Below are 13,405 nucleotides of genomic sequence, written 5' to 3'. Positions count from 1 at the left end.
CCTGGACATTCATTGAATATGTGTGCTTTCTGTTTCGGTAAACGTGTTCGTGGATTGAAGGTGGGACTGTTTGCATTTGGGTGCGATCTATTGCTCCAATTACGTTCGGAAAGTTTAATTTCAGCTATCGTAGTGGGGAAATGTATATTGACCAGTGCGCCGTAGCAATGCGTCGGGCACCTGTGTGAATATTTGGCTGAGTGAAGGCTGAGATATACCAACTGCTGATGCTATAACTGTTTGAAATGATCCGATGCCAATATTTGCAATGTTGTCCGGAGTTTACCAACTGATTGAATGGAATGTGATCTCCGGTTGGAGGGTTCGATGTCGTCTCTGATCTGGTTCAGTAATTGAAGTATTGCGTGGCTGGTTAACCTGTACCGTCTAATGATTTGTGGTTCGCTTAACTGAAAATGTGTTATACGAGTTGAAAAAATTATTTCTGTGCGCTGTCTCTGTCTTCTTTCTTCGCCTTGCTCTTATAACTGCTGCCATATCAACGTTTTCAGACTCAATGGAAATGCGCTTCCTGGTTAAGACGTGCTTTTATGAGGCGGAGAATTAGCGCGCAAATCAGAGACGTGCGCTCGCCAGGCAGTTTAGTAAATACCACGCAATACATCATTAGGCGCACTCCTCCCATTAAAGTGTGCTTCACGCCTACGTTACCACCCACGTCTCCGTGCCATCCCACCTGTTGGCAGGTACACACCCTCAAAGCGTTAATATGCGACTCTACTCAAATGCGCCCCCTTAGTAAATACCGTTTTATGTTTACGACCGCTATTTTACGCCAGAAATGGACGCAATCCTGTTAGTAAATCAGGCCCTAAGTGTCTGCATTCTGTGTTAGACTGCTATGTAACAGTCAAGAGTTCTGAATTAGACTAAGTCCTGCCCTACAGTCTTATGTTCATTAGTTCATGCCCCCTGCGCAGTCCAGGCAGTCAGCCACTATATACTTTATTACAATTTCAATAACAGCAACATGCTAGATCATGAACTGTTGCAGAATCTTGGGCTCATCCCTCCAGAATTCCTTTAAATTTAGAACTGTGTCATATGCCTTTGTGTGTGTTTGTGAACGTGTGTGTGTGCGTGTGTGCGCATGTGTGTGTGTATGTGTGCGAGTGTGTGTGTGTGAGTGTAAGTGTGTTTGTGTGTGTGTGTGTGTGCGCGCATGTGTGTTTGTGTGCGCATGTGTGTTTGTGTGCGAGTGCGTATGTGAGTGTGTGTGTGTGTGTGTGTGTGTGTGTGTGTGCGTGTGTGTGTGTTTGTGTGTGTGTGTGTGTCTGGTGTGTGAATGTGTGTGTATGTGTGTGTGTGAGTGTGGAGAGGTGAGGAGCTTCAGCCGCCAGCTGAACAAACAGACGCTCTCTTCGCCACATGAGGAACTAAAGCAGTGGAGAGAATGAAGTATAACTCACTCCTGGTGTGTGTGTGTGTGTGTTTAGGTATCAGTGTTTGCATGTATGTGTGTGTGTAACTGACCGTGTAGATGTGTGTGTTTGCACATTTATTTATATAGGTGTGTGCATGTGTTTGTGTGCCTGTGTGGGCATGAACATGTATCAGTATAGCAGAGTGTGTGTGTGTGTGTGTGTGTGTGTGTGTGTGTGTGTGTGTGTGTGTGTGTGTTTTAAGACTCAGGGGAGAGATGAGGTGAATTTCTGTCACTCTGATGTTTGTGGATGTTGGAGTGTGTTTAAGGAAGCCAAACAGCCTCAGGGTTCGGCATGTCAAAGGGCACCAAACTCACAAAGGTACCTCTGGAAAAAGTGAGTGAGCGCGTGTGTGTGTCTGTGTGTGTGTTTCTCTATCCATCTCTCTCTCTCTGTGTGTGTGTGTGAGTGTGTGTGTATGTGTATGTGTGTGTGTGTGTGTGTGCAGGCTGTTCTCACTTCATAAGCCCCGCCATTTCCTCTAAAAAGGCTTGTAGTTTCACATCAATTTTGCAGAAAGGTTGAGGGCATATTAGCATCCTGGAGCACAGCAGCGGAAACACATTAAATGTGAAATTCAGGTGTCATTTTAAGACTTGTATTTGTGCATGTCTGTTTTCATTGTGTCTTAATGTGTGTGTGTGTGTGTGTGTGTGATAGCAGTAGAGAGAAAGAAAGAGAGAGAATGTGTTTGTGTATCTAAGAGAGAAAGTCAGTGAGAGAAAGTCAGTGAGTGTGTGTGTGTAATGAGGGATGGGGGGTTCACCAGTCCTTGCACTGCAGCCTTTCCCTCCCTCCCTGCCTCCCCCTCTCTCTCACCAGGTCTATAAAACTGTGGTGGATCGTGAGCATCCCAGTGGAGTGTCTCCTTAGAAAAACAAAAGCATGAATGGTTCACATTTACTGAGGTTAGGTGTGTGTGTGTGTGTGTGTGTGTGTGTGTGTGTGTGTGTGTGGTGTGTTTGTGTGTGTGTGTGACTCCCTCTCAGAGGTCAGAGGTCAGGCCTTGGAGTGGTCATTGGGGATTGACAGAGGAGCTGAACCTGCCCCCAATTACACACACACACACACACACACACACACACACACACACACACACACATGCGCACACACACTCTCCTAATGTGATACACACACTCACGTACTATGCATGTGTGTTAGAATGCCCTCTGAATGTTCGAGAGGGCATTCTCACACACATGCAGATGATCCATCTCTCTCTCTTACACACAAATACATAAACACACAAACACTCCAACACACACACACCACACACACATACACACACACACACACACACGCACACACATGCACACACACACACCACGAACACACACGCACTCACACTCGCACACACACACCACGCACACACACGCACACACCCGCACACACCCGCACACACCCCCTAACCTCACCCCTTTGCCTTAGAGCTTGACTGTTCCCCAGACACCTTGTGCTGCTACTGTGGGCTTCTTCATTTCCCTAAGCTGGTAAAGACATCAGGGGATGCATCTCACTGATGAGCCAGGAGGGGCTACTGGACAGGAGACGGGGAACCTCAGCAAGTTTCACAATACAATACTTCCATATATATACTTGTCAGCCAATCACAACTGTGTGCACTCTGTGCCGCTGACAGCATTGTCCAATCACAGTTCACTACTCAAGACTGTTGCCCAATCACGTCTTTGAAACAGGCAATTTAAAGTCAGTCTCCCACTTTTATGAACTCTATATTTGGACACGTGTGAGAAGCATTGGCCAGTTTAAGGTCCATTATGGGGCTCGGTGTTCTGCTCCATATCCCGGACTGCCAGATCGACATCTCATTTGTTTATAAAAAAAATAAAGTTTATGACAAAGTTTAGTCGGGACTCCCACTGCGTATGTTTAGAAAGTGATCAGGGTAACACACACACACACACACACACACACACACACACACACACACACACACACACACACACACACGCCAAGTTATGGCTGCTGTTATTCTACAGACTCTATTTACCCTGTTTGGAAAAGAGCAACATGAGGTGCAAATTTAATGAGAGGCTTTATTAGATGTGCCTCTCTATCACTGTCATGCTGTGATAAAGCAGTATGTTTGTATTTAAGTAATCAGAAGTGAATTATAGCTTTGGTAATTTGTGCTTTGGCAGTTTCTCCAGCACTGGTTCTGTGTCGAAATACAATTTCAAAGAGGCCTAATTAACACATATCAGATGAGAAGAGACACACATGCACGCACATTCACACGTACATGTACACACACACACACACACACACACACACACACACACACACACACACACACACACACACACACACACACACACACACTGTCATGTACAGCACAGCAAGAGCAAGAGAAGGAGGAAAACATACACAAACACACATTTACAAACACAACATCTAACTCTAACATGTGAGCGTATGTCTATGTGTGTGTGTATGTGTATGTGAGTTTAAGAAAGAAAGAGTGAGCATGTGTCTATGTGTGTGTGTGTGTGTGTGTGTGTTGAGGGTGTCGGTCAGGGACCAGAGTACACTAATGTGTGCAGCACATGTGTTGTAGCCACGGACCACCACGCTTCACCTGGGTGAAAGAGGCGACGGGAGAGGGCCGGCCAGATCCACTACGGAGAGAGGAAACGCACAAATCAATTACATCCTGAGAAAACAAGTAGCCTGCCCACTGGGGGACCAGGAGCACGAAATACCACACACACACACACACACACACACACACACACACACACACAGACGCTCTTTTCCTCCCTCACACAAACGCATACACACACAGACTCTCCTGCTCTCTGTCTCCCTCTCTCACACACACACACACACACATACACTCATACACACACACATACATACATAGTGTCCTTCTCTATCTCTCTATTTGTCTCTCTCTCTTCCTTTCACCCTTACATACACACACACACACACACGTATACAAGTACACACACACTGGCTTCCTCATACACCTCCGCAGATCTCTGATGATTCCCTGTATAAAAGCTGGTACAGTTTAGTTGGATATGGGCCTGTTTACTTCCCGGTCGGTGAGTGTGAGTGTGCATATGTCTGTGTGTGCGTACAGTAATTGTGCTTGCTACACGTCAATGTTTCATTTTTATGTGGCCCGTGCCTGTGTGTGTGTGTGTGTGTGTGTGTGTGTTTATGAAAGCTTTTTCCAGTTTACTCCTACGCAGCGTGTGTGCGTGTGTGTGTATGTGTGTCGGAGCACACTCATGAGTGTGTTTGTGGGTTATGCACGTCCGTGAACCCTTGATTTAATAATCCCACATAAGCCTGTTAAAAATAGATAACTGAGTACATACACAAATACAAGTGAAACTAGACTAACTCATAACTCGGCCCAAGGGGCACTTTTAGAGTTCCTGAACTATTCCTCTTCTCTGTTTTGGTTGGCCGCGTCAATGCCCGAATAAAGAGAGGGGTTCCACTGTCCAGTGAGTAATCGCAGTGCACTGGCCCAGAAGAGCTTATTCCCCGACTAAGAGCAACAAATAGTGCGTTTGAACCAGGCCGGGGGAATGTTATCTTAGGCCCGCAACGCTGCAGACCACAATTAGCCAGGGATAGTGATCACTTCTCAAAAACCTGTCAGATACATTAAACAAATATTAGGATCATTTCACAGATGGGGGGGAAGATACATGCCGGCAGGCCGGGAGACAGAGAGAGAGAGAGAAAGAGAGGCCGAGTTTGTTTTTGCGAGGTTGTAAATTAATTATCAGACTCAAAAACAAACACAAAATAGACACTGGCGCGGACGTGGACATGGCCAAGTGTTGCAATCGTTTGAAAAATGGAAAACAAATGAAGCAGAAGACGGGGATGAGAAAAAGACAAAGAGGCCTGTGATCATCTGACTGGACAGACACAGAGACCCCCAAAAGAGAGCAACCCTAAAATTAACATCACGCCCTTAAATATTAATAGTGCAGCAAGGATAACAATAATATGGTGGGAGGGGAGGCCGATAGAGGCAGTAGAAGAGGCTGTGTTTGTGCTGGATATTTTATTACATGGAGGTTCTCTTCTGTTTTTTTGGACATGGTAAAAGTGTGTTTTCTTTCCGGAGTATGTTCCTCTATAAAATGCGACCTGTGTTTCTCTTGTGATATGTTTAATGGCTCTGTGCTGAATAGTAGACTGCAGTTTCTTTAACGAGACTCGAGCGACTCGAGGCAAAGACTCAAAATTCAAACCATATATTTTTTTTTTTTAAAGAGAGAGGGCATATAACATGTATGGTATATTTAGCTTCTCAGATATTTATGGTTTCTTCTGCGTCTGGAAGTCACGCTATTTATTCACATGTTTTCAGATAATACACTATAAAGCATTCGGTGTGTTTTACATTTAAGCCATGTTTAAATTAATTATGACCAATCATAAACCTGCTTGACCCACAGCTCTTAGCCAATAAACACCCCTTTTACTGGCCTGTCAGTAAACCACTCACACCGACAGGCTCCTCAGATGGCGAGGACGGCCAGTGAGTTTTCCATTTTTCCTATATATTTGCCGTAGGGATGCTATACTGTCCAATGACACGGTATATTTTTCCAAAGTGGGTTTCCATTTTCTCCTAAGTGTGTTTTTAATTAAGATGGCACATTTTCCAATTTGGCTGTGTATTTTCCTGTGTGGATTACATGTTATTCGTTTAGGCAGCGCTCCTGATGAAAGCTCCATGTCACTAAAACTGTCCAAAGCAGTAGGGGTCTACATTCTTCTAGATTCATGATGAAAACAGAACAGTTTTTGAGCTAGTTTTTATGAGATGAGATCTGCTGTGTGTGTGCGTGTGTGTGTTAGTGTATACATTTGTGTTGTTTTGCTTTGAGAGTAAAATGGAAGTTAGAGGAGACGGGTATCAAAATGAAGCGTGACCAAAGAGCAACACATTTTCCCAACTCCACAGTCATTAGTGACCCCCCACCCACCAAACTCTAGCACTTATCAGTTTGTACTTTGTGTGTGTGTGTGTGAGTGTGTATGTGTGAAATTGTGAGTGTAAACTGTGTGTGTGTGTGTGTGTGTGTGTGTGTGTGTGTGTGTGTGTGTCTATGCACACATTTGCATGAGTGTGTCTACATCTGCACTGCATTTTGTATGAGTGTGTTTGAAAGAGAATAAGCATATCTGTTGGTGTGTTTCTGTGTGTGTGTTTGTGTGTATGTGTGTATGTGTGTGTTTGTGTGTGTGTGTGTGTGTTTGTGTGTGTGTGTGTGTGTGTTTGGCAGTGTGCCTGAGGGTAGAAGGCAAGCCAATAAAAGCTGATAGGAGGAAAGGTGGAGTATGAGAGGAGGATTAATGACTGATCGAGTGTATAAATTGTGTGTGTGTATGTGCGCATACGTGTGCGTGTGTGTGAGAGAGCGAAAGAGGTACAGAGAGAATAACAAAAATGAACGTGGGAGTTCATGTTAAAATCTATCATGCTCATAGTCTATTGCCCACACGTGTCTCTGAACAGCGATAACAGTATGTTCGATTTTCAACGTGTTACCTTAATTGATGGTCTGTGGTTGTGTTAGTTTGTATGTGTGTACACGTGTGTTTCTGTGATGTGTGTGTGTGTGTGTGTGTAACAATTGTATTATTTAGGTATATGTAGCGCCGCCTAGTGGTAATGGCTATAAGGAGAGAGCTACCCTGAGTTCCTTTTGTCTAAATAAGCAATAGACTCCAGCTTAAAACTCTTTAACCTCTTCTTTGTCTTTTCTGTTAATAAAAGGCAAGGTATCTAATTTGTAGCTATTAATTCACCTTTAAAGTGTAACTGCACCCTAAAGTGTGTTATCTACGTCAGTGGTCCCCAACCACCGGGCCGCGGCCCGGTACCGGTCCGCGAGGGATTTGTTACCGGGCCGCACAGAAAGAATAAATAATTCATATAATTTCCGCTGTATTAATTATTGGAGTCTGAAAGGTGTTTTATTTTGAAAAACTACCGGATTTTCCCGGACGTAACATTCGCCTGTGCCTCTAGTCACGTCAAGACGCTTGTCTCGTTCACGTGATATGTCACTCAAAAAAAAAGCCCCCATCTTTGGAGAGCTTCTTTGCAAAGGTGAAAAGGTCAACTAAGGAGTCAGAAGAGGAGCCTACGACCTCAAAAAAAGAAAGCTTCTTTTAACAGACAATACCAGGAGTCATAGGCTACTAATACGGGTTTATCGTAACAGGTGATTCTCACGCACCAAGTCCGCTCTGTTTAATATGTGGCGACAAGCTAACAAACGAGCCAATGAAGCCTTCAAAACTGCTTCGGCACATGGAGACCAAGCACTGATTCAGAGTTATGGTGAGTTGTATTTTTCATGCACTTAACGTCCGTAATACAATGGTGTTGGTCAACCTTAACGTTAATGTTAGCTTTTGTGTATATGAGCATACCGGGCTTCATTGTATCGAACTCGCGCTTGCCTCACATCAATATGAATGGATGACGTGAATAATAAGTGGTGTAAAATGACACCTTGAAGCCGGTCCGTGAAAAAATTCCCTACATTAAACCGGTCCGTGGTGCAAAAAAGGTTGGGGACCCCTGATCTACGTCATGAAATGGGCGGTCCTCCTCCCCCAGGCCCCGCCCTTTAGTGCAAGTCTCATTACAGTGCATGAAATGCCCTGTATTGTTATTCCTAGGCTTCTTCTTCTTCTTATTCTTGTTACCTTTTTCTGCGATTAATTCAGCCCGAACCGCTTAACGTAGAAACTTCATTCAAACTTTGTCACGTAGGTCTTGTAAACGACACTTATGCTATGTATTTTTCACTTTTCTAAACTTTATACTTTTTAATATATTAAATAAAAACTAATCTAAATTTTCCCATTGACTTACATTGGGCCATTATGACATCATAATAGGGTCTTTAAACTGGCTTGCACCTGTGCTTCACTGACAGCTGCACCAAATCAAAGGAACCTCTTCTCTCTCTGTCCCTCTCAATTTAACTGTAACATTAAGACACCTTCCATTCTCTACTTTTTTCTCTCCATCTCTCCATCTTTCTCTCTATCCCTCTCAGTCTACTTTCTCTCACACTCAATCTCTCTTCTTCACTCCATTTTTATCTCCTTTTTTCAATATTTTCACTCTCTTTTTCTCTTCCACTCTTCTTTCTTTCTTCCACTCTTCTTTCCTTCTTTCACTTTTCTTTCCTTTCTTCACTCTCCTTTCTTCTTTCCTTCTTTCACTCTTCTTTCCTTTCTTCTTTCCTTCTTCAACTATTATTTCCTTCTTTCACTCTTCTTTCCTTTCTTCACTCTTGTTTCTTTTCTTCTTCCACTCTTCTTTCCTTTCTTCTTTCCTTCTTTCACTCTTCTTTCCTTCATCCTCTCTTCTCTCCTTTCTTCACTCTTCTTTCCTTTCTTCTTTCCTTCTCCAACTCTTCTTTCCTTTCTTATTTCCTTCTTTCACTCTTCTTTCTTTTCTTCTTCCTTTCCTAACTTTTGCATTTCATGCACTGGTATTTCCTTCAGGAAATGCATTTTCTAGTTTTCATTTGTTGATCGAGACAGAGGTTATTTAAAAAGTACATACCACTACCAACACAATGTTATGGGTGAGCGAGCTGCCTTGTTTCAAGATGGCTGCCATGTGCAGACATTCGACTCCATCGGCAGGAAACACGGGCAAGACATCTAGCCTTTATATATGATATCTATGGCTGCTAGGAGTTGAAAACTCTTGGGGCTCAGCTCAGACCTGTATGGGGGTCTGGGGGAATCCCCCCTCCCCCAGGAATCTTTTAATTCTGCCAACTAAATGCAGAGTTCTTACACAGTTTGAGACAGAAACGGTAAAGCTTGTGCCACACCGGTTGCCTCGTGTGTGTGTGTGACCGTCCGTTGTGTGTGTGTATGTGTGACCGTCGTGTGCATGTGACCAACGTGAAACTTCTTACCCATGCCTGGGTAAAACGTGCATCTTAAAGCGCTGGTTTGCTTGCTGGATTGGTAACTGGGTGCCAGCGGTGACGTCAGCACAGCTCACTTGCAGATGTGACTCACAGTAGTCTTCTCTGAGACGGTGGATGTCGCTGCCAAGAACAATACCATCTACGCTGCTGGAAAGTAATGCACTCAATTAGAGCACAGTGGGATATACATGACAGTAAACTGTATCACCAGTATTCATTTGTGGATTAACCGCTGGAAGCAGCAATAAGAAGAGGTAATGTGCCGTACAGAGGCAATGTGCCGAAGAGAGCACAGTGAAATAGCCTCGGTTTTATGACATGACAGTTAAACTGGATCACCTGTATTCATGTGTGGATTAAACTGAACGGGTTCTAAAAGTTTCTGGTTAGTGTTTTATTGCTAGTCACAAGCCAAACTAGCCTATTACCTAACTGTAGGTTAACATAACTTGTAACCCAACTGCATTTTTTTCCTAGCGATTTTTCATCTGGAAAAGATGCGTTTTGCTGTTACATTTTACCGTTACGTTTTGCCATAGCCCACATGCAAAGTTTTGACCCTCAGGTTTCCATCACGCGAGACTGTAATGTAAGTAAACCAAAGGTTTGTACAATTGACCTATCGCTAAGCCCCGCCTTTCGAACGCAGACAGGCCAATGGCAGTTTAGTAACAGCTGCACTCGGACATCGTGAGTTTATAGCTCCAAAGGATAGCATTATAGACTGTGATTTTTCGATTGTTTTATGAGGTTTGTGGTAATGTAGGTTCAACAGAAATGGCCAAACGATGTGCATGGGGTAGATACAACACTGATACGAGGTATCATGAGAGGATAGGCAATGGGGTATATTGTATCTCATTTCCTAAACGAAAACAAGACCGGTCCAAATATCTCTGGTGGATTAAGCTGTGTGGCAGACCACACAGTGAACGCTACGTTCATTAGCTTTCTGCCATACTCTTGTTAGGTTGTAATTTTCCTTTGCTAAAGCAATCAACTAAGCCTACATGATAAAAGGCATACTCATTATTCACAGTACCTGCTTACTTTCACCACTGATGTTATGCTAGGCTTAGGCAAGTTATCTCTGGTTAAAACTAGCTAACGTTAACGATTCACTAGCTGCGCTAGCGTAGCTCTGTCAGTTATGGGACAGTTTGTTAAAAATCGGCCATTCTTTTAAACAAACAATATGCACAAGTATACATAGGTTTAATAATGGATTAACCTGACAACGTGAACGAAACACACACATGCCGGTAATAAACAAGGTTACAATAACAAGCTAGACAGTTAGGACCATATGGTTAGGACACTGTCCTGTCAGGAGCAGGTTTATGCTAGTTAATAAACGTAGGTCTACATCTCGGTGGCTTCCAGATGAGTTAAATTAACTGAATGTGAATTCATTGTATCTTTCCCATGCGGTGCATGAACAATGCTGGTATTGGATGTATTTATCTGCAATCGCGATGACCGTGAGTTGAGGCTTCTCCCTCTTGCATTGAGCTCTGTAAATTCTCGCCTCAAATTTAAGCTTGTTATACACCATATCAAGTTTTAAATTGTATACATATCCCTCCATTGCATAATTAAGTCCCTTTTGAAGGCTTCTAGACGAAATCAGGTCCTTTTGACTCCAAAAGTTGTCTAGAGCCTCTTGGGATATAGTTTTGACACTGATAGCTGCCATTGTAAACTGTAGTCAGCTCTGATAACGTGTCTGAGTCAGCAACAGTAACAATGGGGGGCGGGGCTTAGCGATAGGTCAATTGTTGCAGTAATCTCCCTCCATCAGTTCTGTGCCATATGGGAATCCCTATGGTCCTGCATTGAAGGATCATAGGGATGTATGTTCATTCGGACCTGCGACTCGTGTCTCCAGTTCATTCATTTTACATACACCACAGCCGTGCCATTTGCGACTGCTTTCAGAAATTGGAAGGTGCAAGACCAGCCTTTATGACACCAATGTGCACCAGCGGAAATACCATCATTTTTGCCGCGCCCTGCTGTGCTCAATGACAGGAACAACAGGTAAAAATTCCCCTTCACACAGCTGCATCTGGAAGTCCACCATTTACAAAGAACTGTGGTTCCATTTGTGTCCTCCATTTCTTTACCAGTGCAAGCTCTGCCAGTCCAGTCTGCTGTTAACTTATAACATGGTAGCAAACTCCTTGTCCTACCAGCCTTATAGCTACTTAGCGATTCTATTCACTCTTGTGTTTTTGTCAGAGAACCACATCGCTTCACTTTGCAAAGTTGGATCAACCTCGTCATATCACACGCCACCAGTAAACTGGAAATGCCACACGTACCTGTTAAGTCTTATTTATGGTCAGACCTTTTACGAAGACACGCAGTGTCAATTTCTCGACAACTTTTATGTACAAATACGGAGTTTGTCTGCCACACCCACCAACCGACGGAGAACTATAAATGTTAACAAGTCCATTGAAGCAACTGCTTGATTACGCAGTAACGCAGTCTTAGAAACATAACGGCACCTTTAGTGAGGAGGTGAAACAGTACACTTTGGAACATGGCTGTCAAACATTTAGGCCTTTAGGCTCACCAGGTCAATAAAAGACTTGTGGCTTTCAATTTAAGTTCAAAGTGGGTTCCCATGAACATCCATGAACAAGGCTAAAGTGATTGATTGGGCAGGCTCTAGGCTGTTTCCTACTTTTACAAAATAGCTTGTTTTAGCCTCAGCAATCGAGAAACTGGTTCAGGGTGAACATTGATGCTGGATGCTCTCTTGATGCTGTCTTCAGACACGACGCTAGCTGTGTAGCAGGTTTAGTTGACTTTAATGCGAGCGTTCTATTGGTGGCTGACAGTCAATGGCAACACTGGACGCCCAAATGTGATGGCTGCTGTGTAGCTTCGCAGTTAGACAGGAACTGTTCCATGTCCATCCCATCGGCACAGCTTGTAATACCTTATCATCCTTTATTACAGTATCTTTGTCTAGCTTATTTGTGCCACCAACCACTAGTTATAGTATGAAAGTATGGGAATGTGTTGTTCAGGGACATGTTTATGGAAATGTGTGAGTTATTGTGTGAGTTATTTTTTTCTCTAAATATATTTCCCCGGCAACTTCATTTATTCTCACCTACAATACGCCGTTGACCACTCAGTGGTTCATACAATCATTCTTTCTAATGTTAACAGGTATATTTAAGGCATTTCAAACAGAAATTGTACAAATGGTTCTACATTTTAAAATAATTATTAAACATTCAATAATTTGGGATTTTATACATTTGGAATTTTATACAGGTCATCCTACTTGGCTATTGCATTCTGCCTCTGGTATTACAATAAGCGTAGCCTGAATACAAAGTTGCTTCAAAAATGTAAAAGGTTAAAATATGCTAAAACAAGTGGGAACTACCTTTTTCAATTGGTGGCTAGCGGATACAGAAACTAATTCCCCCAAAAGAGTCATGCTAGTGTGAAGTGAGAAACCTAAGGATTGCTAGCATGACCACCTCCAGTGTCCCCTGGCCCGGCTTTGAGTCCAGTGCGGGACTGTCCACAGATTATAAAATCACATAGTAACAACATTAAAAATCGAACACCTGTAAATACTTTGCCAAGGATGACGTCCAAACATTAAGTCCTCTGCACTTTACAGTAGACACTCAAATTTCACAATGTTTGTCACAGACATCTATGCACCTAGCAATAAAACTCAACTGGTGCATGTATGTTCAACAAACATAGCTCTAACTTACCAAACAGTAAATATTAATGACGAACCATTTTACCTTAACATAGTCCACTGGAAGTAATCCACTGATAGCTAGACACCAAAGCTGACTTTTTTAAAGACATTTTAAAGAACTTTTGTTTCCTTACACTTGGCACTTCGAACCAGAACTGCGATAGAAGCAATAGCCAACATAGACTCTCTAACTTTGTTTGCCCGATTTTCATCTATAGACTGCTGATAAAGAAGCTATTCATTGAAGGGAG

This window comes from Sprattus sprattus (genome assembly GCF_963457725.1).
Source record: "Sprattus sprattus genome assembly, chromosome: 11".
NCBI lineage: Eukaryota > Metazoa > Chordata > Actinopteri > Clupeiformes > Clupeidae > Sprattus > Sprattus sprattus.
Note: the sequence above shows the minus strand (reverse complement) of the source record.